Raw genomic sequence first — 26,973 nt, forward strand, 5'->3', positions numbered from 1 at the left:
CGCCCCGCGCGGCCGCGGGAGGTGCAGTTCCCGCCCGAGCGCTGAGGGGGCGGGCGGACATTGCCGTGTCGTGACACGGTCGCGGCGGGCTGCGACAGATGGGACCGTGCGGAACCAGCAGCCGCTACCCAGGGGAGCTCTGAGTGTGCACCTGGGATAGCCCCCCGATATCCGCCTGGCTCCGCCCTCAGGAGTCCCGCCAGCCTCACGCAGGTCTGGGTGCCTGCCTGCTGGCCCTCGCTCCCTTCGGGCGTTTTCGAGGAAGAACTTCCCTGGACGCCTGGGTTCATCAAGCAGTTGGTCCAGCCTGTAAGCGACTCTGTCTCCTGTCCCGACCACTCGCTGTTGCCAAGGCCTGATTCAATTTGAACATCTAGGGTAAAGTCACAAATCTCATCATTACGGTATAAAGGTTCAGACTGATTTGTATAAATTTCTCTGCAGCTTCAGGGCTGTGGATTGCAAGGAATCATAGAATCATGGAATGGTTTGAGTTGAAAGGGACTTTAAACATAATTTAGTTCCAGCACCCCTGCCATGGGCAGGGACACGAGACTAGGTTGCTCAGAGTTCCATCCAACCTGGCCTTGAGCACTTCCAGCAATGCGGCATCCACAGCTTTAGGCAACCTGTTCCAGTGCCTCATCACCCTCACAGTAAAGAATTTTCACCTAATATCTCATCTAAACCCATGCTCTTTTGGCTTTAGTCCTTTCCTCCTTGTGCTGTCACCACATGCTCTTGTAAAAAGTCCCTCCCTATCTTTCTTCAGGTACTGGAAGGCCGCAATTAGGTCACCCCTCAGCAGTTACTGTTCTAGGCTGAACAGACCCAATTCTTTCAGCCTTTCCTTGTAGGAGAGCTCATCCATCCTCCTAATCATCTTGGTGGCTCTCCTTTGGACTCATTCCAACAGGTCAATGTCCTTCAAAGTTTGGATGATCTTTAAAGATCCCTTTCAACTCAAGCTATTCTATGGCTCAATGAAAGAAGAGAACTGAGAATTGGTGGTTGAGCACCACCAACATAGTGTGTAGGAACTTCACTTTGCAAAATGGTTTGTATGAATGCAGTCTTTAAAGCTACCCTCCACTTAGTGTTTGGTATTTGGTTTGGGTCAACTCGGTCATATTTGGCCATTCTTTAGGAGGCAAGCTTATCAGCTTGGTACTAGATGCAACACCCGTGCTGATAGGCAGCCAAATGAATGTAGGTCAGAGGGGCTGGGGTGAAGAAGATACCATCCAAACACGAATCCAGATCAATCAATCGATGTATCTTCCCAAGGGTGAATTTGGGAAGTGCTGTCCCATCTCCACAGGGTCTGTCTATTCAAATGTCAACACTAAACATTCATCTTTCCTTGCTTGGTGGCCTTGAATTTCAGGAAGAGGAGCTGTGGCTGCTCATTAATAGGAAGGAACCATATTTATGCCAAGTTTCTACAGAGTGAATTCTGATAAACCCCAAAAGCCTCCAACTCCACTTGTCGTAAAGACCTCTTTTGTGTGAAACTGAGTGGGTCCTGTAGGTATTTGTAGATTTGGGTGGAGAAATTATTACCAGAAAACAGACCAAAGAGGAAAAGCATGTGCTGACAAGGAGCATGAAGGTTTCCCAAGGACTGCTAAATTCCACAGACCTGTAGCTCTACTGAATTTGCAAGAGCTGAAAAATCCAGGCACCGAGTGCTCACTCTGTGCAAGGCCACAAGTGAAAACTGGGATCAACCCCTGGCTGCATGACTGGAGGGCAGCAGCTCCTGCAGGCAAAGTCTGCAGGATCATGTGTGCAGCCATTGGAATAAGTGACTTTGAGGGACTTTCTGAGCACCTGCTTGGAAGGTGCTAGTGCTAGCACAACCCTCTACTGGAGTTGTCCTTATGGGGGAATAAGTGAATCTTTGTGTATTATCTGCTATTAATAGGAACAACTTCCTAGAGTGAAAACCTTGAGTACTTCTGTCTGTCCCATCATAAACTCTTGTTGCACAGCCAAACATTTTTTTAAGCAAACCAGGAAAATTAATCCCGTCTTTTCATCTTCTCCTAGAGATCCTCTGTCTTCCTTTTGATTTCTGCATAGAGGTCTGCTTTTTTTCTTTTTCTCTACAGTCCTTCTTAGAGCTGCAGTAGTCATAGATCCAACTAGAGGCTGGTCTGAAGACTCCCCCAAAAGTGTGAACCTTAGTGTGGTAAAAACAAAAAATTGTCAAAACTGTTAAATATCTATATTTGCCTCCGCTGGTCTCCCTCAGTCTTAGCCATCTCTACATCACTAATCCACCCATTAGTTCTATCAAAGTTTTCTGTCTTCCCTCTCAGGTTCCAGACCAGATTTTCCTGCTTCTTTCCTGGCTGACTGAATAGAGACATCAGCGCACTCTTCCAACACCATTTCTGTTTGTTTCTCACAGCTCTCTGCTAGTCTCCTACACAGCCACTAGAGCTGTAGTAGTTCACTCTGTAGCAAAGGTTATTTCGGGTACTTTCTCTGAAGCAAATAGTAGGAGTGGTAGTCAGCATAAATGTTTAATAGGCCCTGAGAGCTAAGACTTTAAGATGAAGCTCCTTTTGAAGCTACATTTACAGCCTCTGCTCTCCCAGGCTTTGTATAATGAAAGCACCCCAGGCCACTGTGGTGTGGTTTTGGCATGGGCTGTAGTTCCCCCCAAGCACTTTGGATGGTTGTAAGCCTCAGAACCCCTTGACTCTCACTTCAAACACAGCCTTTGCCTCACCTTCTCTACCTTCTTAATTTCCTGTAAATCCAGAGCTCCGTGCAGGAGCATCTGGCTCTGATCTTTGATACCCTCCCTCAAACACAGCCCCTCCCTCATTTTTTTTCTCTGCCAAATCAAGCATAAACACCCACAAATTTACTTTCATCCTGTTCCATGTGCCCGGAGTGGAAAATCACTTGGCTGTAAATCTGATGTCCTTGCTTTACATATTCAACATAGGTTAGAAGAAGGGTGCTTGGGAAAGAGTTTGGTTCTCCAAGCTTCTTATAAGACTGAGTTGAAGAAAACATACTTCCTACATGTTGAGTTTCTCTCAGAGCTGTGGTCTGGCTTTTCTTTGCTGCTATCTGCTTGAGCAGGGGTGGCATTGGGGGCTGTTCTCCTTTAATTCATCCTTCTGTGCCAAATGGAAGTCCTAGGCTTCCTGAATTCCTCAGATAACGGGGAATATTTCCTATGAAGAATGGCCATCTCAGCAGAGGGAAGAAAGAAGCTGTACAGGCTGCTGAGCTTCAAAACCTCTGCTTGACGTTATCAGGGCTTCTGGGGATGGCTCCAGTCTTTCTCATAAGAAGCCACACAGCTTCTGGAGAGTGAAGATTGTTTCCTGTTGGTGAGATCCTTGTGGAGCTCCTTCTCCCCTTGGCCCTGAGCTGTGTCTCCTAACATGCAGCCCTGTGGAGGTGTTGGACTGTGGCTGTCAAGATTCAGGAAAGCTGGCCACAGCTGCAGTACATGGCTTGGGGATGTTTGGTATTGAATATTCAATTATTTTATGCGAATGAGGGGAGTTATAAAAGTGTTACAGCAACTGGAGCACTGCAGAGAAGTGTAGTGCCAGAATGGGACACTCAGTAAGGGTTGGGGTCATGAACGAAGGCTCATACTAAGTCTCTGCAGGGTCTGCAGAACCTCGGGTTGGACTGGGCAGAACAATGCCAGGGACCCCAGAGTTTGGTTTTGATGAAACCCCATCAGAGTGTGCCAGTGAAGGAAGCCACTAACCCAGCCCTCAACCCAGCCTGAGGATTAGTCAAGGCAAAGGAAACAATGGAGCTTCCAAGAAACAGTGGGAAAGGCATCTGTAGCTCAAGCCCAAGGTTAAAGTTTAAGTAGCTGTGCATGCTGTGTGAGCAACGCAAACCAACTACATCTGGTGCTTGGGAAAAGATGCAAGAACTGCAGTGGCTTCATCCCTTGAGGGATTTGTATGTGCCAGAGGATGCCTGTGCTCATGACAGTGATGACAGTGTCATAAAAATTTTTTCGTACTGGTAGCAGAGTGCAGCAGCCCCGAAGAGGAAGAAGGACACCAATTTAGTGTGTGAATCGAATATGTAAGTACACATACAAACATGGGGCCAGGAATATATCTAAGGCTTTTATTTGTACCCCTTAAAAACAGTAGAGACAAATCCATCTTTCTTGGAGGAGTTAACAACACCCAGGACTCCTGCACAGAAGGATGAACCGAGTTCTGGTTCCTCCTAAAGACACTGCACTTGTCACTAGCAGTGTCATTGCTGCAGCTACTTTGTTTCCCAAAGGCCACCATCACTGGAGAATTCCTAGATGTTTGTGACTCCAGGGATATTAAGTCATTGAAGCTGTTAAATTATCGAAGCACAGAACTGTAATTGTGAGCATCTTGTGAACTGAGGGACCAAAAGTCACCAACGCCCCCACACAAACCGAAAACTAGAAAAGGCAAATTTGTAGCGGTGGAGCATGGGGGGGATGCTTGGAAAGTAAAAAGCCCTTTGTCTCATCAAGAGGATGTATTCAATATTTGTACCCATTTGCTTTTGCTTTTGAGTCACAGGACACCACCACCAGCTGAAATTGAGCACATTCCTATAGAAAAAGCCTTGGCATTAGGCCATGGCTGTAAAGACTTTTAAAAATCTGTTTGCGAGGCCACGTTAACTAAAACTGATCATAAATCACTTTTTGCCATTGCCAGTGGGGATCTGGCAAACACCTTCCTGCAAACAGAACGTCTCTTTCTTTAGCTACAGTTGTATAACTTGCAAATTGAATGCGAACCTGAGAAAGATTTAGTAGTTGCAAGCACACTCTCTAGAGCCTTTGACAAAAATTCTGTGGAACAAAGTCCCAGGCTAGATTATGGATATGTCAACTGGGGAAAACAAAATAGAAAAACCCAGCCTTGTTGGTTTTAAAATGAAATGCAGAATTTTATTGCTGGTGGTTTGCTGAGGACGAGACACTGCAGGATGTAATTAAGGTTCTACTAGAAAATGATTTGCACAGCTTATTCTGTCCCTGTTTCAGTTTAAAACGATTTAGATACCACTTCTCTGAGGCATGAAGAAAACTGATCCTTGAAGTGTTGCAGGAAAATAAAGACACAGAAAGCCATTTAGAGCCTGAAGGCAGCGTGAGACATCCCTGCCTCCCTCAATAGTCAGAAATACAAGCGATGTGAAATGGAGGAGTGTGTGCTGGTGGAAAACACTCGCCCTCTGGAAGGAAGTTAGGGAAGTAGGCTGGCATCAGCTTGATGTGGGAATCCTGAGCAGCCATTTTCATACTGCACAGTAGTCTTTGAGGGAAGGCACCACAGCTTTGTAATGGGGCAGGTCGCTAGTATCTGCTAGCAGTGGATTTCATATTCATAACATGTCTGTCAATGGACTGCAGGTCAGTGCAATCTTATGTGTATCCCAGCTAATCCCTGGTGCCTGAGTTTACCACACCTGTGGAAAGCGACGCCGAAACTTACTCTGCCAGGAAGGAGGCAGTGTCAATCTGTTGCACTCCTGGCACGCCTCAGTTGCAGTGGATTGTCACATCTGTGCTAGCAGAAACTGATATCATAGTGAGGGTGGGTTGGTTGAGATAAGCGAACAGGAAAAGTGGAACAAGAACGTGGTGTGATTTTGTAGCCTGGGATTGGCAGTGTTTCACATGTGATAGAGATGCACAGTAGCAGAGAGACACAACTACTGAAGATGGGATGCGCTCCATGGAGACCTCCTGATCATGTGAAGGGGGTTGTTGTGGGCAGTGCGTGCTGTGGAGATACAGATTCATGTTTCCCCAATTCCACAGGGCAGCGGGAGAGTGTAAATGGCTACCTTCCATGCTGGTGGTGTTGGCATCCAGTGTCTGTAGTCTAGAAAAGTAAGCAGCTTCCTAGTGGGCTTTTTGCTAACCATGGGATGGGTTCTCCAGAGGACACTGGCTAGAACACGGGACATATGGGACAGCAGAACATTTCTTAGGGCAACAGACACCTTGTAAGTACTTGTGGTGTCCATTAGTTGGGTGTAGTCGAGCCTGTGTCCCTAGGGAAGCTTTGGGGATGTGTACCTTTCAGAAGCTCTTGGAGGGGGTGCTATTGTGCAGAGGCTTGTGAGAACAGCACCGATCAGAGCTCAGGCATAGATCCATGAAGAGCTCTTTGGGGTTCCTGGTTGGGAGCCATTCCTGGACAATGTGGAACATGAGGGTTCTTCCATGCTGTTTCAGCCAGCAGCAAAAGGCATGTTCAGGTACAATGTGCTGAGCACTGCAAGGACTTTGTTTCCTCCTAAAGCCCCAGTGCTGTCACTGCCAGTGTCATTGCTGCAGCTACTTTGCTTCCTGAAGACCATCATGGCTAGAGAATTCCTAGGTGTTTGTGACTCCACTGACATTAAGTCACTGAAGTTGTTTAATCACTGAAGCATGGAACTGTAATTGTGAGCATCTTTGTTACAACTTTTTTTTGCAGAGCTGCACAAAACTTGTGCTTTTCTCTGTCCTAGCATTGCTTGAATGTAATAGAATTTCCTTCTGCTAATAAACTGAGGCATTAAGTTTCTAATTTAGGGATGGGATAAAATGAGTTGTGCTGTGATTTCTAATCATGGGGGAACTCTTCTAATGTGCACACATTCAGTGTTTGTCGTATAAAAATGGTTCCTTAACAATGCCCATTGCAGCTAATTTGTAACTACACAGTGTAAACATTGATTTCTAAAGTTTTTTAATAGATCCCCAAGCTACTTAATTATCACTTACTGACCCTTGTTTTCTGATGGTGATTAGTCTAGTTACCTCAAACTTTATAAGACCTGGGTCTCCAGTGGCAGTAGTATGGACAATTTCTTATTCCATATTTAATAGGATAGGATGGTCTCCAAAGCATTACTAGCTCATGTCTTCCCAGAATCAGACTTTAGCTTCACAGTGATAGCCCTCTTAGCTGGGCATTTTGAATGTTCTATCTGGTTCAGCAAAAGCTTGTATGAAAGGGAGAAGCAAATTCAAACCAAAACTTCTCTGGGGTTTAAAAATTGCGGTTTAAAAAATCACAAAGCCTTACTTGTGGTAGGTTTCTTTCAGGTCTGGCACAGTTTTTGGTCTATAAACCTGTTGCATTCTTCAGCACTCATGTCTGTATCAGTTGAGGAAAGAGACCAACCTGGTTTCTGAGGACAATTTGCCATGAAGAAAATCTGTAGGCTTACTTAAACCCTATGGCAGTTTCATTGACTTGAACAGTTAGCAGAGCTGAACTTCTCCTTTACATTTAGTCTTCCACTGCACTCTGCATCCCCCTACACTATTTAAATGACATTGGCTGTAAGGTCAAGGGAAAAGCTGTTTTTGACTCCATTGAGGTAGAAAATTGGAGAAAGGCTTTTACTGATCGGAGGGCAGAGCTCCTGGAAGAGATTTCCAAAAGCAGAATTTGGTTTTCTTGTCACCTCTTATTGTCAGAGAACTAGATCTGTCTTAAAAGCAATACTGCTTCAGAGATGCCCAGCAGTCTGAAACAAGCAGTGAAACTTTTCTTATCAAATACAATATCACTGAAAAGTTAGAAAACAGGACTGAAGGATGCATTGGGATGCCTTGTAGTCCATCCCTCTATCTGATAGCATCTATCTGATATCTGTCTGCCATTCTTGACCAACATTTGCCCTTTTCTTAAAGGCATGCAGTGGTGGGGCCTGCTCAGACTTGTAGTAGTTTTTGGCTCATTTTGGACTTGCTTCCCTTGTGAGTTCAAGTCCTGCCTTCCAATGCTGACACTGTAACTCCCATGTAGCCAGTCCTACCCCTGTCTACTACATTTGAATAGCTGATTTCTCCTAAGCAACTGTAGAATTTTACATGTCTTCTTTGAATTACATGGAGTTTTTTTCCCAGACTTTCTCAGATAATCAAACATGTTTTGAATACTAAGTCTGTTTTCCAGCATATTTGAAGCCTCTCCCAACAAGGTACTATCTGAAAGTTTAATAAGATCAGCCTCTGTTTCTTCATTCTTGTCATAAGTGAAAATATTTAATAATACAAGTTCTGGGAGAGTTCTCTACAAAAATCTTGCTTGATGCATCTTTCCTGTTTGAGGGAGAAGGAGCAGTAACTTCCCTGGATATGAAATTTCCCTCTCCTCCAACTAACAGTCAAGAACAATAATTTTCAGATTGTGAAACATTCCAAGTTTAAAATCTTTTACTAAAAAAAGTCTCCAAAGGCTGGGCAAGCACAAAATATGCCTAAGAACAGAATTTATTCATAGATTGTAGAGGATCCGTGCTCTAGCCATACAGTCCATAAACATTCAAAGGGAGATGATCTGCTCAAGGAAATTCTTTAGGGATTTATGGTATCCTGCCAGACACCTACCAAGACCAGACTCCTCCTGGCCTTAAAGCTGGAACGTTACAGAAATAGTCTCAGCAGATTGTGGAAGAGAAAAAAAAAACCAACCCAACAACCCACAAACCTGTGGATTTAAGCCTTTTGGAATAGGCATGACCTCTATAGAACACTTGGAAATTCCTTAAAGGTTTTATTCCTTTGAGAAAACCCTCATGGTTTGGTGCTTCTGATTTTTGGGTTGCACAGTGATCTCATACTGGTGGTACAGTGATCCGCACGTAGTCAAATCCTTCTCAGACATATTCCTAAGGGTCCCTAGACATTCAAATGGCCAACAGGAGGGCTTGAATTTTTGAGGGTAATGATGGTACCTTCCAGATTTAAGCCAACCTCCAAGTGTTTGGTATCAGGAAGACAGTCTGCAGTAGGCAGATAATTGCAAATGGTTCTGCTGCAGTTCAAAGGGACCTAAACAGCTTGGAGAAATGGCCAGCAGGAGTCTCATGAAGTTCTACAAAGGGAAATGCCAAGCTCTGTCCCTGGGCAGGAATAACCCCAAGCCACCAGTACAGGCCAGGGATTAAGAGGCTGGAAAGCAGCTTTACAAAGAAGGACCTGGGGGTCCTGGTGGACATCAAGCTGAACACGAGCCAGCAGTGTGCCCTTGTGGCAAAGGTCAACACCCTAGAAAAACATCACCAGCAGGTCAAGTGAGGTGGTCCTTCTGCTCTGCTCAGCACTGAAGAGGCACATCTGGAGTGATGCTCAGTCCTGGGCTCCTCAGTACAAAACATACATGTGCTACTGGAACAGCTCCAGCAAAGGACCAGGAAAATAATCACAGGCTTGGAGCACTTCTTACATGGGGAAAGGCTGAGAGGGCTGGGGCTGTTCAGACTGGAGAAAGGTGTGATCTTATCAAGGTGCATAAATGCCTGATGGAAGGAAGACAGAGACAGACTCTTCTCCATGGTATATAGTGAAAGGACAAGAGGCAACAGGCACAAGCTGAAACACAGGAAGTTTTGTCTGGAAAACTCTTCTTTGTTTTTTTACTGTGATGATGGGTTGAATACTGGAACAGGTTTGAATACTGTCCAGAGAGGTTACCAAGTCTCTGCATATGAAGATATTAAAAATCTGACTGGATACAGGCCTAAGCAACCTGCTCTAGTTGAAGCATCTTTAATCAGGGCTGAAACAGGAAATGTTCAGAGATCCCTTCCCATCTCAATGATTTTGTGAGTCCTGGGGACACTCTTACATATTCCTCTCAAGCATCCATGTGTGGCATCATCATAAACAGGGCCCTGACTTGAGCCCCAGTTTGCACAGAAACCCAAAGAAGGGAATTCACATTTTGATATAGGGGAATGAGAGAAAGGTGTCTGTTCTTTGTGTCTCTCACACTTAGCAGAGACACCTCTATGTGTGCCAAGTGATGCCAAATTTGCATTTTACACATAACTAACTCTGGAAAGGCAAAAGGAGGCAGGGAAAAAAAGCCCTGTGTGATGTAAGTGCACACCTTTCCATTTGTACAGGGCTGGATCCATGATCAAGAAACCTCTCACTCCATTAGACACTTCATCTTTTATTGTCACAGTTAGTGTTTTCCTATTATTACGTATTTAATTACAGGCATAGATGGACATGTAAATCATGCCCCATCTGAACTAATGAAGAAGCAATTTCATTTTCTTTCCCATAGTGGGAGAGGACACTGATGAAGCCACAGCCCTGACATGAGGTACCATTAGTTCTAATGACCTGCTTGAAAAACATGTGATGGGGACCTGTGCAGCTGCCACCATGGGAAGAGCTGGGAGCATTGCCGAGTGAGGAACACGAGCTTTCTCCAGAGGCAGACTCCAGTTTCTGTACAGGGAACCCACATTCTTTGTGCATTTCCACAGGGTGTAGGGGAATGGGACTGAAATAGAAGACAGAGGCTGTGTATCAAGAAATGCTTTGCTGGTGCAGCTGACGTCCTCTCCACGTAGAAACAACCCAGCAGAGCCTGGAAAGCTGGGCAATGAGCAAACAGCATACAGGATTTTGTGTATGGTACATTAACAGTGTATATTTTTCTCAGCTTCTCAGGGAGACCTTTTTCAGTTCTGTCTAGATCTTGTTTCAACATTCTTTTTCCCCAGGTTGTAGGGCCTTTGTGTGCACTGCAGTGACACTTCTGTGGATATAGTCTGTCCAGTAGGCCCTGATATGCAGTTAATGCTGCTTTCTGAAGTCATCTCTAGGATCCTGAGAAAGAAATAATTCTTCAGTGCACAAGTAGGTCAGAGGGCGTTATCTATTGCTCAAATATAAGATTCCTCTCCTACCGTGGGGGGCAGAACCTAGTGCTTCTACTTCAGGTTGTTTTGAGACAGAGCTGCTTGGGTTACCCTGGAACAAAAGAAGGCAAATATTGCAAAAGGGCCATTCTAATGTGTACCTAAAGTCTGATTGGTATTTCCATACTGCTTCTCTATATCACAGAGCAGCAGTGGTCCAGTATACTGACACACAACAATTCTGGACTGAATTTGAGGGCTGGCCTGTTACTGGAATGTCACTGGTGCTGTGTGGGGGAGAGCAGCAGGAGAGGCCATTGTATCACTGCATCTGGGTGCCGTAGAAAGCTCCTTTTGTCAACAGCTGGCCTCTGTAACCAGGTGGTTTGGACTGGAGCTGCAAAGTGCTGCCATGATGTTGGTATCAGCAATTTCTGGCTGCAGAGGCATCAGCCCCTGAGTGCCACCTTCTGTGGAGCCGAACTGGCTTTCTCTGAGGGCATTTCCAACAGAATCCAAGATGCAGTGACAACAGCTGTCTGCCACTGTGACACACAGACAGCTCTCTGTTGCATACTCTCTCCCTGGCACAGCTGGCTGCTGAGCTCTCTCAGTCCCAGTCCTGCCATCCCCATAGGACCTCTGCAGTAAAATAAAATGGCCTGCGGGTCTGGGGTGAGGCTGCTGGAGCTTCTATTATCCCAGATCTGAGACTCCAGGAAGAAGGAAGAATTTCTCCTTCCCAGAACAGTGTTTCTAATTAGTTTTAGTTTCAGGCAAATAATTTTTGGATGAACTGGCATCCTTCAGCAGGATGATAATACTTCAATGTGCTGCTTTTGGGGCCCTGTGCGTTGTGCATTAGTCTCTCCTGCCTTGAAAGAAGAGATGTCTGTATTTACAGGTTTATCTAGACAACATTGTATCCACGTGGAGTAGCATACACTGAACCTTTAAAATGTGCCAGACTCCCTATTTTTTTTAACCTTCAAGCCAAAGGGTGTTTCTGACTTGTTCTTTACTGTGCCCTCTTTGAAAGGGGGGAATGTTGTGTTGCAGAAGTGGCAGCCTTGGGCAAGAAGTAGTGTGTTATTCGTCTCACCAGCTCTGAGGTTCAGTGCCAGCGTCACTGCACTTTACCTTGCTCTCCCCTCCTGTCCTTTTTTCCCTCCCGAGGAGCAGGGAGAAAATGCTGCCCCTGTCATTAACCTGTATCCATTCAGGGGCTCCTGCCTCGGTCTCCAGCAGAAGTGGAAGCAGCCCCTGCTGCTGGAGCATCTTCAGCTGCAACCCTGCTGAGGTGCCCCTCCTGCTGCTGAAGTGTAAATCCCCAGCAGCTCTTTTAACCACCCTTCTCATGCTACTTGAAAAATAACTTTCTCTTGTCATTAACGCTGATCTATAGCCGCATTAATGTGTGAAATCACTGGGTGTGAAAATAGTGTACTAACCACTACTTAATGTAATATTACCACAGTAATGTCTCTAAAAATATCTTGTCCACTTGATTGCTTTCATTGTGAACTAGAGATAATGTACCACTTACAGCTGATGATTAAAATTCATAAAGCTTTGGTTCTTAATTACAGCAACTTGCAATCAAAGTGAAATGTCAGATCCTGAATGTTGTTTATCTGTATACAAATTCTCAAAACCAAGAAAATATAAGGATCGTCTCCACAACAAAGCTGAGCTGCTTTGCTGTAAGTTTAAGTAAAATAAATACACATGTGAGTATATATTGAGACAGGCTGGAATCAGTGAGCATGAGATCTTTGACAAGGCAGAACTCACCTCGTATGAAATGCACATCTTTGGAAAATATGTTGATGAAGATGGAAATGTAAACTTCATAGAAAACTGTTGTGGATGGATGGAAGTAACTATTTGATATGCTGTGAATAGAAATTTTGCAAGTCAGGCTCAAGGTTAAACCAAAGATGCAGATATCTGAAAATGCGGAGATGGATTCCCACTGCCGCTGGGAATTACCACGATGGCTGGCAGGAGAGGGTAGTGTCCTTGGTTTCCAGTGTCAAAGTGACCTAACTGTAATCATGCTCTTGGTCAGCAGTGGCACTGCATGACAAAAATCACATCCTTTTGGGTGCCTTCAGCACCTCATTTCCAGAGATATGGTAATTTTTTTCAAGTTAATGCTAAGCCCTGAGGGTTTGCTGTGCTCTGAGATGTATCTTACCCTAAATTTACTAACACAAGCCCTAACTCCAAGTCAGCATAGCTCCCTCCCTTTTGACTTTTTCTTTTTTTTTTTTTTTTGTTCTGGTATGTGAGATACAGACATAGCTAAGTGTAGAAACTACAGTTCTATTCCATTTATAGTCCTACTGGCTTTCTCCATTTGTTGCATCTGTCCTGTGCCAGTCTGGAAAAATCCAAACCAGAGGGAGCCAATTTATCATCTTTTTCCAACATCATTAAAATAAAATAACATTAAAACAATAGGATCCCTTCCTTACTAAATCTGAGTAGCTCCATTTATTTCTTCTGATTCAATGTCATTCTGAAGGAGATCTGACCCATTATTTGTAAACTTCTTTAGAAAAGCTATTTTTTTCCACAGGGTACTCCCACTGTCTCCACACTGATTATCTTTTGCCAGTAGATTTAAAAAAGAAAAGAATCTTTGCATAAATGGGAAATCAAAGCTTGACAATGATATTAATTTTTTCATGGTTTCCATACCACCTCTCCCTTCAGTGTTACTCTTCCTGGTGGTTTTTGGGCATCTTTGCAGTGACACTAATGAGGAAAATATTCAGCTTTAGAGCTGCCCCAGTGTAGCCAAGTGTTGCTGCCTTGGCAGTTTGTTCCAGAGGCATTTGCTGTTTGCCTACCTCTGTTCCAGCTGCACTGGCGAGCAATTTTGAAACACGAGAACCATTTCCTCCACTGGCCGCATCACGCAGCCCTGATTCACTGGGACTGGCCCTGGCACAGAGTGGTCCTGCTGGCTCTCATGGCTGGTTTGTAGCTGTCTGCTGCAGTTTACACCCCTTGCATATCTTGACCAGCATAATGAGTTTGCAGTGTGGAAGGATTTCTCTGGCTGTGTGGCTTGGTGAGCTCCTTGGTACGTGCTCTCTAACACCAGGCTTAGCCACCAGCAATTCCTAACAGCTCCACACTTCTGCCACTGCTGCTGGAGCTGTCCTGGTCAGACAGCTTTTCTCCATGTGGATCATGCTTTAGTTGGAGTGAGTCTGTTCCTGGTTGCTCTTCTGTGCCCGCTTCATGGGTGCCATCCAGAAGACATGCCCAGCCGCAAGCAAAGAGAAGCCTCTGAGCAAGCCAAGTGAGTCACCTTCCCACCCCACTTCTACCCCTTCCCAACTTCAGGCTCTTCTTACAGGGTCCTGCTTGAAGCTTTTCTCTACTTAGTACCTGCTCCCTGTTTCCGTATGTAAGGTGTACGTGTCACAGTCCAGGCCGAAAAAGAACATTCTCATTATTTAGAAATACTGTCTCATCCTTCCTCTTGACATTCCAGACAGAAGATTTAATGCAAAGGTCCTGTTCATCTTTTATGTTGCAGATACCTTGGCCCCTCACATCTCAAGCAACAAGTTTGTAATATATTCTTTTCTGCTAAATCTGTAAAACCCATACATTCTGCTGCCAATGTCTAGTGGTTTATGTCAAGTATTTTGCAGCTGTAACCAGCATCTGTATGGATCTCTTCACTTCCAAAGCTCCTAGTCTTCTTCCAGAACCTCCACAAGCTCATTTGCAGGTATCTCAGGTATCCCTTCCTTCCTGTGGCACTGTATTCCTCTATGTTTACTTTTCAGTCCCACTCTTGGGACTGTTCATGGTCCCTGGGAGGTTTAGGTGCTTCTCTTGGGAGCTCCAGGTGCAGTGAGGACATGAAAGGAGATGTCCTTAGCTAAACTTTGTCTATGTGGAGCACAGAGGTACAGATAAATGCCCCAATTTTCACAGTACAGTTGCAGCAGGCATGATGTGGCACAGCAGTGCAGAGATAGGTAGCCAGGAGCTGCCTGGCTTGGGGGAGGAATCCAGGATTTTCTGAGCAGTCCAAGCCCACCAAGGAACGTGTCCTCTAGAGGCAATGTCTGACAGTTATCCCACTCACACGAAACACCACATGTTGAGAAATTTAATGTGAACACAGTGGGCTAGGTTTGCATTTCACCTGTTGCCTCCTCACACTTCCCAAATGATGCAAAAAGGTCTAGGCATCAAAGGGAAGGCAGCCCCTGGCAGTCATGCTCTGTGCCACTGGAAATCCTGCAGGTTCCTGCTGCCATATGCTGCAGGTTGCTCGGGGAGGGAAGGCTCTCTTGTGCCTCTCACGTTAGCCTTTTATTCCTTATAACAAGTCCGGGACTGGTGATGACAGCTTTGCTCCTGGGGTGAGATAGTTAATTTAGATTGGGCACCTGTTGCTTCCTTGTCCTCTCTGGCTGAGGATACATCTCCTTTAAATACTGTATCCGTTAACTGCTCTGTGAGCAAGAAATCAGACTGTGCAAAGGAGGCGAAGAGGTACAACATGTAAAAAACATGTCCTCCCACTCTCCCTTTTCCCCAGGATAGGCGATGTTTGACTTCGCACTCGAGGAAGCAGCTGAGAAATCCTTCAGATGGTTAAACATTTCAAATGGTTTGGATGGCTATATGTCCTAGATTTAAAAATTTCACAGAAGTACTTGAGTTACAAAGTGGACCATGAAATGTTTATGGAGATGTTCTTACCCTCCTGCTACTGACATCAGAACAAATAATGGAGTAAGGAATGGGAGGTGAGAATTTTAGGGTAACAGGATAGTAAATGGGTGATGCTAAGTTTCAAAATTGATTTCTTATTCTTAGAAAGGAAAGACTACACTTGTCCGTTTTGGTTTCCCTTGTTTCAGAGATTATTTAATTTCTGTGAAAATTTGTCCTTTGGATTTAATAGCATTTATATTTTGAGTGAAGTTTTTTCTCTCAGAGGGCTGTGGTTCGGGTGACCGTGGGCTGAGGCTTGGACTAACCAACAGTCTAACCAACAGGGAATCCAAAAGGGAATATTGCCAGTGCTGGTAAATTACCATTAAGAGGCAAATGTGTATTCTGGAAATAGAGCTTCTCATTCAGCAGCATGAAGTGAGCGATTTTTCTTTCACTCTGCAGTGAATATGATGGTGGTGAATGGTCCTGGCCTGAGCACCCTGGGAATTGAGCCCTGTGTAAGCCCTCAGCAGAGAGGCAAAGGATCCTGGCTACAGGCTGCTCTTCTCATCCGGTTTCAATGATGGAAGAGGAAACAGAGTTTATACAAAACCTAGCCCAACCCCCAGAAACATCTCGCTTTGTTTATGTTCAGAGCTAAGCCTGCGACTCTCACTGTTTGGAAGAGCTATCCAGGCATTTCTCCATCTGACTGATTTCACATCTATTCCTTGATCTCATCGAGAGATCTGGCTTTTAGCTCCCGCTCATGACGTCCCACTTTTCTCTGTCTCTCTCTCTCTCTCTCTGTGTCTTGCTCTGCTCTCCAGAGTCTGAAAGATCCCTGTATAACGTGATTATGCAACCATGCAAATGGACACGGTTCTTTTCATTTACTGCAAACCCTGCTTCGTGTCTCCCGTTAGGAAAATAAAATCCTCTGTGAGAGACACGCCGTAGAAGGTAGCAGGAAGGGAGTTCTGTGTGTCTGGGTCTGAATGCTTGAAGGTGGTATTAGAGATGGAAACAGACTATTTGAAGTAAACCAGTGTGCCACCATCTCTCCACAGGAACCAGCATCAGTTAATAGACTCAGACAGCTCTCCTCTGAATCCTTTCCCCCTAGGAAATGGCAGATATTCGCCTTCCTGGTTGTTTTCCTCAGCTGGAGGTCTCCCCCCCCGCTCCCGCCCAAGCCGAGCTGCAGGAGTTGCGCGGTGCGGCTCTCCCCGAAGGCCAATTTGCACCCTCCCACTGTAAACAGGCAGCTGCTTCTCCGCTTTGCGCCCAGGCGGGAGGGCCTCGGGGGGCACTTAAATACTCCCCGCTGCCGCTGCTGCTGCTGCTGCGCCCGGCGCTCGGCCAAGGGCTCCCAGCACCCGGCCGAGGCTGACGGAGGACGAGAAACGTGGGAGTCCCTTACACACGGAGGAAAGGAAAAAACGCCCAAAGCTTGTATTACTTGGTTAAGATTCAAGACACCTCGGCCACCCCATGTTATCCTTGTAAGTGAAGATGTCCCTCTCCACCGCGATAGGAGTAGGACCTGTTCAGTTCTGGTGGCCTTTCTCATCACAGTGCCCCAGTCCCTTTGCCAGGGTTTCGTGACCCTTATCCCACGGGATGATCCCATGGGTCGTCCTTGGATCACATGTGCTAAGAGCAAAGCACTTCGGGCAGGCTGAGGTCTGCCACTGCTGTGGGCTGTAAGCTTGCGTCCGTCTTCCTCCCGCAGCATCTTCCTTACTGCCTGACGGTGGTGAGGGGATACATCAGCTCTCTCCGAGTCTCCTCAAAAGCTGTTTCTCCACCTCACTGCCCCTTGAGGAGGGTCTCATCTATCCAGAAAGCCCCTCTTATGGAGGAGACAGGGCTCCCTCGGAGACTGGGACAGCAGTTTGCAGCTACAGCGTTCTGACAAGCGGAGGGAGGGACGGGGGAAGGAAGGGAGCTCCATGATGCCGCGGCAGGGCTGCAGGAGCGGGGCCGCCAGACTCGGAGAAGGCACAGAGCAGGGGTCCCCCGGCAGGGCGGGGCGGGGGGCTCGGAGGGACCCCCGGGACGGGGAGGACTCGGAGGGACGCCGGGATGGGGGCGCTCGGCGGTGCCGCCCTGCAGGGGGAGCCCCGCCCGCAGCTCCTCGCCCGGCCCGCAGGGGGCGATGGAGGGCCGGGGCTGCCCGCGGGACCCGAGCGCGCGTCCCTTCCCTTCCCGTCCCTTCCCGTCCCTTCCCTTCCCTTCCCTTCCCTTCCCTTCCCTTCCCTTCCCTTCCCTTCCCTTCCCTTCCCTTCCCTTCCCTTCCCTTCCCTTCCCTTCCCTTCCCTTCCCTTCCCTTCCCTTCCCTCCTCCTGCCTTTTTCCGCCTTTCCCCCTTTATTTGCCTGCCAGTTCCCCCCCGTTTTCTTTTTTTTCCCCTTTCCTTCGGCGATGTCTGCCGTTGTTGCTGTCTCTCCCCTCGAGTTGCAGGCGTCTCTCGATGCCCTGCTCTCCCTCTGGTCCTGCTTCCTCTGTCAGCTCTGTGTAGCCTGGCGTGTTTCTCTGTTCCTCTACCCGCCACGCAGCCCTCCCCCTGTGCAGCTCTCTCCATGAAATGGAGCTGAACAATTGCACCGGAGCAGCTTTCTCTGTTCCTGCCATGTGTCCGTGTGCCGAGGCACCATTGGTCTTGTGGTATTTTGGATGCATTCGCGCTGGAAATACTAGGACAATAACAAAACGGTGGGTTTCTGCCTGTGCCTTTTTGGAACATAATGAGATTTGAAATCCAGCGTGAATGAGATGTGATGGATGGCTGTACTGATATTTTGAGCCGGTTTAGTTCAGAGTCATCTGAGATACCCAGGCTGGATAAAGGAGAGCATGGCCCTAAACATTACCTGCCATCCAAGCACCGAAAGGACAAACCAAGTCGCTGAAGTGATATTATGCTTTCTCTTTCTCTCTTTTTTTTTTTTTTTTTCCCCCTCTTGGAGATAAATATGGTTCTGCAAAGAACGTCTAGTAATTGCCCAATTCCTTAAATATGACAAGATGATGCCTGAAATGACAGTCTCTGCCACCAGTGCACACTGCCCCATTCACCTGAATGTGATATTCGCTGAGGCTGCCTCAGTAGCACCAGACTGTCTCCCCTTGTCCCCTGATCTTCCCCCTTAAAATCCCTTCTGGAGCACCTCATAGGTCCAACCCCTCTCACACACAGCGGGAGGCACAGCCTTGGTCCCTTCTTCTGTTAAAAAAGGAGCTTTGAGGCTGGGAGCTGTGCTGCCCTGTAATTAATGTATACTCAGCCTCAAATATGCAGTGACAACAACTTAAATGTCAACATTCCTAGTTAATCCCTTGCTAACAAAATGTGCCTGGAAAGAGATGGTTCTGCATAATCTCCACTGAACAAGATCTTATTTTAGCAGTACAAGCACTTGGGAGATTTCCCCAGTTTGACCAATGAGACCAAAAGATTGGCTTTGATAATCGCAGCTGTAAATGATGCGTTTGATCCTCTCAAGGAAGGAAAGGGCTGCATGTGGCAGAGCATACAAACCCTCCTCTGCCCAAGCCCTCCTCCAGAGCAGAGGCAGGCTGGCCTTCCTGGGTGGTGTCTGTATGACAAGGGATGTGATTTCTGTTCTCTGATGTTCGCTGCTCTCCCCTCTGTTCAGGGAGATGTCCACAGCCTCTTCCTGAGTCACGTTTTCCAGGCTGAACAGCCAGCAGTGTTAAAAAGGAAGTTACAGGGAAAATTGTATTTTAATACATAAAATGTTCCTTGTAAGAGCATTGAAGCAGGGACCACGACCACAGACATGGTGTTTGGATTCCTCTCTCTGTGTGCTGAGACCAGCCTCACGTTTATCCTGGGGAGCCCAGGCAGACCCTGAGAGTGTTGGTGTTGTCTCCCTGTGGCTATTTTAAGCCTTCAGTGTAGGTGAAAGGCAGAGCACCCAAGGTGAGGAGATGAACCTCCTTATTGTTCAAAGCAGTTCAATGTTTTCAGCACCCTGGCTCCCCACAGGCAGGATTCCTGCACTTTCTAGTCTGGGATCCTCAGAGAAAGACCAGTAGGTTCCTCCCCAGCAGGCTGTGGAATTAGGGGGGCACTGACACAGGATGTCTTGCCTGGGGTGGATTGGTGCCTGAGCTCTAGGCCTAGCCCAGAAACACAGTAGGAAAGGTGGTGGGCCGTTCTTCTGGGCATCACTCCAGTTTAACACTCAGTCCTTTCATCCCCAGGTTATTTGTGCCTGTGGTGTGCAAGCACAAGTAGGGGAATTTACCATTCTGCCTGTGCTTTTCAGTCACTGGGTTCCTGCATGCCAGCGTCACCTCACGCTCAGCGATAAAATGATATCCACTTCTTCCCTTTGCATTTTATGGGGGTTTTTCCCCTCTTTCACTGTTTGTCTCTTCCTTTCTGAAGGATGTCTGAGGGGTGCTCTCCCCACCATTATTTCAGTCTCTCATTTCAGCCTGTGTTCATGCTCTCTGCCTCACACTGCCTCTCTTTTGTTCTCTTTTGTTCTTCCACCACCACCTGTCACCAAAGCCTCTTCCTTCCCTACTTTGTTATCTTCTAGAGACCTATCCATTCCCTCTTGCTCCATTCCTAATCAATCCCCTCCATTATTTTCTAAAATACCTTCTTTTGTCTCCCTCTTTTCCACTGCCTGGCACTTGCCCGTGCCTTTGCCACCCCTCCCCTGCTCCGCACCAAGGAAACACCACTCACCAAAGTCTCAGTTCCTCTGTGCCTGCTGTACACCACAACTGTGCAGCAGCACTGCCTTTCACAGCCCTGCTCGTGCTCACTTGGTGCTCTGTGTGGACAGGCTGTGCACCCACTGCCATCCCTGTGCTGGCAAGCTCGGCTCAGGACTGGAGGATTGTCCATGGGAAGGCTGCTCTTTTCCTCCAGCATCTCCTCCCTTGGCACTTGGAGACAGGCTACAGTCCTGTCCGGAGCTTTGAGCTGGCCCAGCACAGCTGTGCTTATGGGTGGAGCCACCCTCTTTTCTGAGTGCTCCCCCTGGCACCTCTCTTTCCCTCAAAGGAATCTTTCCCCAAGGTTGTGTTTGCCCTGGTGTTCCTTATCGATCCTCCACAGGGGCTCTGGGGGCTGCAGTTGTCCCTCTGCACTGCCCCTGCTCGCAGCTGCCTCCCTCTGCCTTGACTGCTCCTCACCTCTGGGGGCCCTGAGCACTGCTAGGGCTGCCACACTGCTGGTCCCCCTCATCCTGGTGGGATGGAAACACAAGGGCCTTGTTCAGCTTCAGCCAGTGTAGCAAGATGTGGCTTCTGGGCTAGGATGGGCTCCCTAACTATTGAGTAATGAGTCTAAGGTGTTTGAATCTCAGTAACTGTTAGAGATGGCTTTGTGTAGCCCTGAGCCACCCTCTTTACCATCTTGCTGAAACAAGTGTGCAGCACACGGATTCTGGAGATAATTGGACATTTTTGAAGCCTCCATTCTTCTGCAGAACTTGTAGTGCTTCCATCTTTCCCTGTCCTTGCCTTATTCCTGTCTCTTCCCATTTACTGTGACTGTTTTCTATTTTTACTCTTGACAAAGGGTTGTGGGCTTAGAGGCTGCTCTTGTAGCTGTAGATGTAAAATGCCTGCTGTGTGGTGTTTGTCATGAAAGAACTGCTCCTGGAAATTAACTAATTCACAGACCTAACTCATTAACTCTGCAGCCGCACAGAGCTGTGGAGGAGCGTCTGTGTGGTTTCACTGCCGAGGGCACTGGGCTGGGGGAGAGGGGTGGAAGGGAGGTGGAGAGACCCATGTCTGTGATCCCAGCTCTTCTCCCAGCCCGTGCCATGGTTAGCAAGTCATTTCCCACCTCTCTCCCCCTTTCCCATGCCCTTGATCTCTTCTCCAGGTCAGCTGCTCAGGGCAGGAGCTGTTTCTCATTACGCCCGTTCGGTGCCTTGTCAGGGAGGCCTTGACCTTGGTGGGGGCACTAATCGCTCCTGTTGTAGAAACAATAAGTACTGGAGAGACAAAGAGTTATGGAGTCAGATAGCTCCAGATGTCAGTTCATTCCTGTCTGGATGTCCTCCTTTTACTACCTCTGCCTCCAGGAGGACGGCTGTCTGGCTTTGGGAAATGCAGGTTGATTCCTCCATGGTGGCATCGCATTCCACCTCTTCTCCTTCCCTCAGGCCCAAACCCCGTCCCTGCTGGAGCTGGTGGCAATATTCCTGGCAGAAATACATTGGAAGTAGACCAGGCCCTTACACCCTAAGCAGCACAGTTTTAACATCAACCCCCATGTTTGGAGTACACTGAGAGCCAGATGAGGTCACTCAGACTATTTCAAGGCTAGATGTTTGATAGGAGAGGTTTCCCTCTGTGCATTGTCCCACCGAGTCCACACTGCCTGCCCTGGCTCACTCCTCCCTCCATGCATGTCACTGGCGCTCCCTGGGGAGCTCTGCTGGGCATCTCTGCACCTATGGATGGGACAAGTCCTCTGCCCAGGGGCCCGCTCAGAGACTGCCAGGAGCTTCCCTGACTCACAGGAGGGTCACCCCTCCTTCTGCCAACCGCCTGCCCCCAAGCAGGCAGCAGTGTAACCACGGCTTCTCCTTGTTGGGATGGTGGTTAGGATTGGGGCTTGCTGAGTAATGCATGGCTCGGTGGGTTTCTGAGGCTTGGGGCTGGCAGAATGTGTACTCTAGAAAAACCCCATCACACTGAGTCCCAGTGGGTTGAGGTGGTGACAGCTGGTGCTGTTTGGGATCAGGGATCATGCCTGATGTTGTGGCTGCACGCGCTCCCAGCTGACACTCAGGGCTGAGCACTGCTGGGAGCGCATCCAGCGTGCGCCGAGGCAGAGGCACTCAGGCTGGGGACCTGGAATGAGGAAAGGAAGCAGAATAATTGTTGGATGAGGAAGGAGATATATTCAGCTCCTCTGTTTAAGCATGCCTGCCCACAGGATTGCTGGGCTCTACTTGCCAAATGTGAGCTCTGTCTACCAGGGACAAGAGAGCAGGAGCTTTTCTGGCATTTGATGAAAACTCGAGGAGAAGGCTCAGAGCCAGGCAGTGCCCACTGAGAGGAGTATGATGATGGCTGCTGGACTGGGATTATGGGGGTGTGTGTACTGAGACATACCTGGCACTGGGGCAGGTGACAAAGCACACCTGAGAGCACCTTGGGACAAACTCTGGATTTCCCAGTCAGAGGCAGATCCCCTGATGTCACTCATTCCTCCTTTTGCTCCCCTGGATACTGCAAACATCTTCACACAGTGAAAGGTGGTGCAGAGGTCTCCTGCCAGTGAAGACCCAAGTCACTGTGCCCGTGCAGCACCAGGGAGCCCTGCAGACTTCAAAGCTCTGGCCTTGATCCCATGAAGTCATGGTACCTTTTTGGAGCTGTGCACAAAGTAATAAGGGCAAGGCTTGTTGCAGAAGGCACACTGCTGAACTGAGGGAGCAGGACTAGTACTGGACCCAAGCCAGCTCATGTCCCACGAGCTCTGCTATGCCTGCATGCTCTGGTGCAGATTTAGCAGCAGCAGAACTCTGTGCTCTGTACTGCATAGGTGTCAGGGTCACCAAGGTGGCAAACACTGTGGGACCATGCAGACTGGCTCTGCAGGGCAGTGGAGCAGGAGGTGACCTGCCAGATGTGTGAGGTGCAGCTTTCATAAGTGCAGCCTTGCTGCCAGGTGTCATCCCTGTAACTGTAGAGATGTCTCCAACTGTGATTCCCAAGTACCTTCTGATCTGCCCCTGCTTTGGCAACCCTGCCTTGCTTTATAAGGATCACTCTGGTTATTGCCATAGTTGGTCACTGTAAACCTGTAGAGAACCCAAAGACAAATGAAAGTTACTGCAGTGTTGAAAGTCTCTTCTTTGTAACCTCATCCTGCAAGAATTTAGGGTTTTGACAGAGCAGATGGTCAGATGTCAACTGTGAGGGCAGAGCCAGAGCTGAGGAGATGTAAGGATTAACCTGGCAAAACCACAATCTGTGGTTCAAGACTTGTGTTTTCTAGTTCTGCCAGGCTACCAAGGCTGGAGGTTATGTCTGACTCCCATACTTGGCTGGCACATGACTTGGAGGCTGCTCTCTTCTGCACACCGGATCTTCCAGAGGTCTGGAGAACCAGCCACGCACTGGTCCTTCCTGTGCCCAGTCAGGCAAGCTCTTTCTTTTGACCAGTGCTCAGAACTGTGCATTATGCCAGTCTGAGCTTGCCCCACAGCACCTCTGCAGTCACCCAGATGGTTTGGATACAGCTCATGCTCAGTCTGGAGCAGGTAGTTCAGGAGAACAACAGCAGAGAGCCTTTACTGCAGCAGAGAGTTTTTTCCAGCAACTGCAGCTGTTAATTTCCCTGATAACAGCAACAGTTACTTGGGCAGGAAAAAGTCAGCAATCAAACACCAATTAGCAGGAAAACCAGCACATGTAACTTTTTTGGACTTCAGCAAAGCTCTCAATACTGTTTCTCACAGAACCCCTCTGGACAAAGCATCCGGCACACAGAGTACCTGTGTTACACAGAGGGTGAGCATCTGGCTCACAGGTCGGGCACAAAGAGTTATGGTGAATGGGGGGGACATCAGGCTGGTTCCATCCTAGTTCCAGTGATCTTCAACATTGTCATTAACAACCTGAACACAGGACTGGCAGGAATATTAAGTAAATTCACTGACAAGACTTAATTGGGCGGAGCTGTTGATTCCCTGGGGAGCAGACAGGGCCTGCAGAGAAACCTGGACAAATTAGAGGTGGGTGATCACCAACTGGATGAAGACTTACAAGAGCAAGTGCTGGACTGTGCACCTGGGACAGGACAACCCTAGCTGTGTGTATAGCCTGGGGAATGCGAGGCTGCACAGCAGTGCCATGGAAAGGGCCCTGGGGGTCCTGGTTGATGGTGAATTGGATATGAGTCAGCAGTGCCCTGGCAGCCAGGAAGGACATCCCTGTCCTGGGGGCACCAGGCCCAGCATTGCCAGCTGGGCAAGGGAGGGATTGTCCCACTCTGCTCTGGGCTGGGGCAGCCTCATCTCCAGTCCTGGGGGCAGCTTTGGGTGTCACAATGTAAAAAAGACGTGAAGCTATTAGAGAGTGTCCAAAGGAGGCCACGAGGATGGTGAAGGGTCTGGAGGGGAAGCCTTATGGCAAATGGCTGAGGTCACTCGGTCTGTTCAGAGGTCTGGAGAAGAGGAGGCTGAGAGGAGGCCCCACTGCTGTCTTCAACATCCTCATGAGGGGAAGCAGAGGGGCAGGCACTGATCTCTTCACTCAGTTACCAGTGACAGGACCCAAGGGAATGACGTGAAGATGAGTCAGGGGAGGTTTAGGTTGGATATCAGGAAAATGTTTTTCACCTGGAGGGTGACTAGGCACTGAACAGGCTCCCCAGGGAAGGGGTCATAGCAGCAACCTGACAGAGTTCAAGAAGTGTTTGGACAATGCTCTCAGGCACATGGTGTGACTCTTGGGGTGTCCTGCCTAGGGCCAGGAGTTGGATTTGATGAGCCTGAGGGGTGCCTTTCAACCCAGTGTATATTATGATTAAGATTATGAGGAATCCTGCTGCTTCAACCCAGCATTTTCTGTGATTCTTTGATTCTATGATTCGATGAAGTTTTGATTCCCCCACTGTCCCCACTCATGGTACCCAGCCTCTCTGCCCTCTGACTCTGGGTCCTATCTGAATGCCCCATCTTTGCTAGGTTTCTTTGGACCAACACACACAGGTACTACCCTTCCCCTGCCTCATCTCAGTCCCTGATCTGTTTTGCTGGCTTGATGTGTGCCCTTGAGCTTGCTCTGCAGCACTGTAGCTTCTTGGGGGCTTCTGTGTGAAAGGTGCGGCTGGGGATCACTGGGACAAGCCAGAGAGGACAGGAGGGATCCTTCTACAGCATCAAGCATTCACTCACAGGTGACTTTGGAGCACCCTGCCCCAGCTCTGAGAGTGACTGCCTTAGCACTTGAGCATGACTGCCACAAAAGTAGTCTCTGCTCACCAGGTGTAATCGAGGTTCATCCACATGAACCCAAGCAAAAAACTACTGCTGTGCAGGAAGAGCAACTGGCATGCTGCAAGAACCCAGGCACCACACCTGACACCCCTGGGTTGCCCCTGCCTGGCAGAGCCGGGCTCAGGCACTGTGTCCATGCTGGGTGCAGGCAGGGGAAGGCTGTGTCCCCGGAGCCGAGGGCCGGGAGCTGGAGCACTGTCAGCTCCAGCCCTGGCTCCACCGGCAGCTACAGGGGTGGGTGGGTGTGTGTGCAGCTGCAGCATTGGGCAAGAGATGCTAATGGGAAACAGAAACAATTCAAAGTGCCTGGTGGTGGGAGAAACACTAACAGCATTATGGCTTGGAGCTTGTTACAGTCCCGCTAGTGAAACAACTGCCGGTGAAATTACGGTTTTTTTCCTTTCCTTTTTTTCATTAGGACACAGAAGTTTTCCATCTCGTTATACCAGGGCCAGCAGTATTCTTCAGCGTCAACAAGGGGCTTGGGTGAGCCAACTTTTTTTCTGCTAAGGAAGAAGAGCAGTACGTTGTATCCCTTTCCAATGTGCTAGTGAGCACTTCATGCCTCCTGAGGCCGTGGGCCGGCAGAGGTGCAGGGGTGTCCCTGGCAGGGCAGCAGAGGCTCTCAGGGATGCAATGTCCCCCTTTCCCAGCAGATGCCTGCAAGGCAAGCACATTGCAAATGTCACCCTTTGGAGAGAGAGGCTGTGAGGGCTGAGGCGAGTTTTTTCCTTTGGGAGGTGGCAGAGCACATTCTGGATAATCATTTCATGCTGCTTGGGAGTGGTGCATAGTTTGGTTTCTCTTTGGTTGTGTTAATTGTGTGGTAAGGTGCCTAGAGCCTTCTATTGGCATCTTTATTTATTTAAATACAAATGAAGAAGGCATTAAATCAATTGTTCTTTTTTCTTCCCTCCCTCTTGCCTTATCATTGTTTCTATCACGTACTCTTAGCTGTACTGGGCTTTTGCTTTTTCAGCTGAATCAGTGAGATCATTAAGTGAGAGTCCCGGGCTGAATTTCCTGCAGACTCTGGGAGGCTGCCCTGAGGAAGCACACCTTATATCCCTGGCTTTCCCCTACTCCTATTTTGTCTACATGACAAGGCACTTCCTAACTTTACTGGCCAAGGCTTCGGTCTGTGACCCCTTGCACACCTAAACCTCCTGCAATGCAAAACTAAAGAAAAAAGCTGCACATTATGGCAATGATTGAGACCAGAATACATTTCTCTTACTCCTTCAGATACTCTGCCTTTCATCTGGATGGGCCAAATTACATGACTCGGTGGTTGACCCCTTTACTGTTTTAACCTCTAGCTCCTATAGCTAGGGGCAGAACCCAGTATTCCTGGACTTGATAATTCTCCTGCTATTTAGCAAGTAGTTTGTAATCAAATGGTAAACTATGAGTTGAGGCCCTCTCTTCTTGCCAAACTTCATAAAATTTAATTACTCCCGGAGTTCAAGTGGTGGCATGTTTTGTGAGAGATGTGGAGGCCTAGTATGCAGCTTTCAGATAGACATTGTAATTGGGCTTCTGATTTTTTCCCCTCCTTTTTTTGTTCCCAACAATTAATTAAATTCGCACATTGAAACCTT

At 47.9% G+C, this 26,973-nt stretch overlaps 1 long non-coding RNA gene across 1 annotated transcript; it reads left to right on the top strand.

Moving 5' to 3' along the window:
• Window positions 1-4: 4 nt before the first annotated feature.
• On the top strand, window positions 5-26,973 carry LOC116438055. Its single transcript, XR_004237580.1, has 2 exons — window positions 5-378; window positions 25,791-26,973. It is a non-coding gene; the product is annotated as an uncharacterized LOC116438055 (long non-coding RNA).

The sequence above is a fragment of the Corvus moneduloides genome, chromosome 2, assembly GCF_009650955.1.
Source record: "Corvus moneduloides isolate bCorMon1 chromosome 2, bCorMon1.pri, whole genome shotgun sequence".
NCBI classification, from domain to species: Eukaryota; Metazoa; Chordata; class Aves; order Passeriformes; family Corvidae; genus Corvus; species Corvus moneduloides.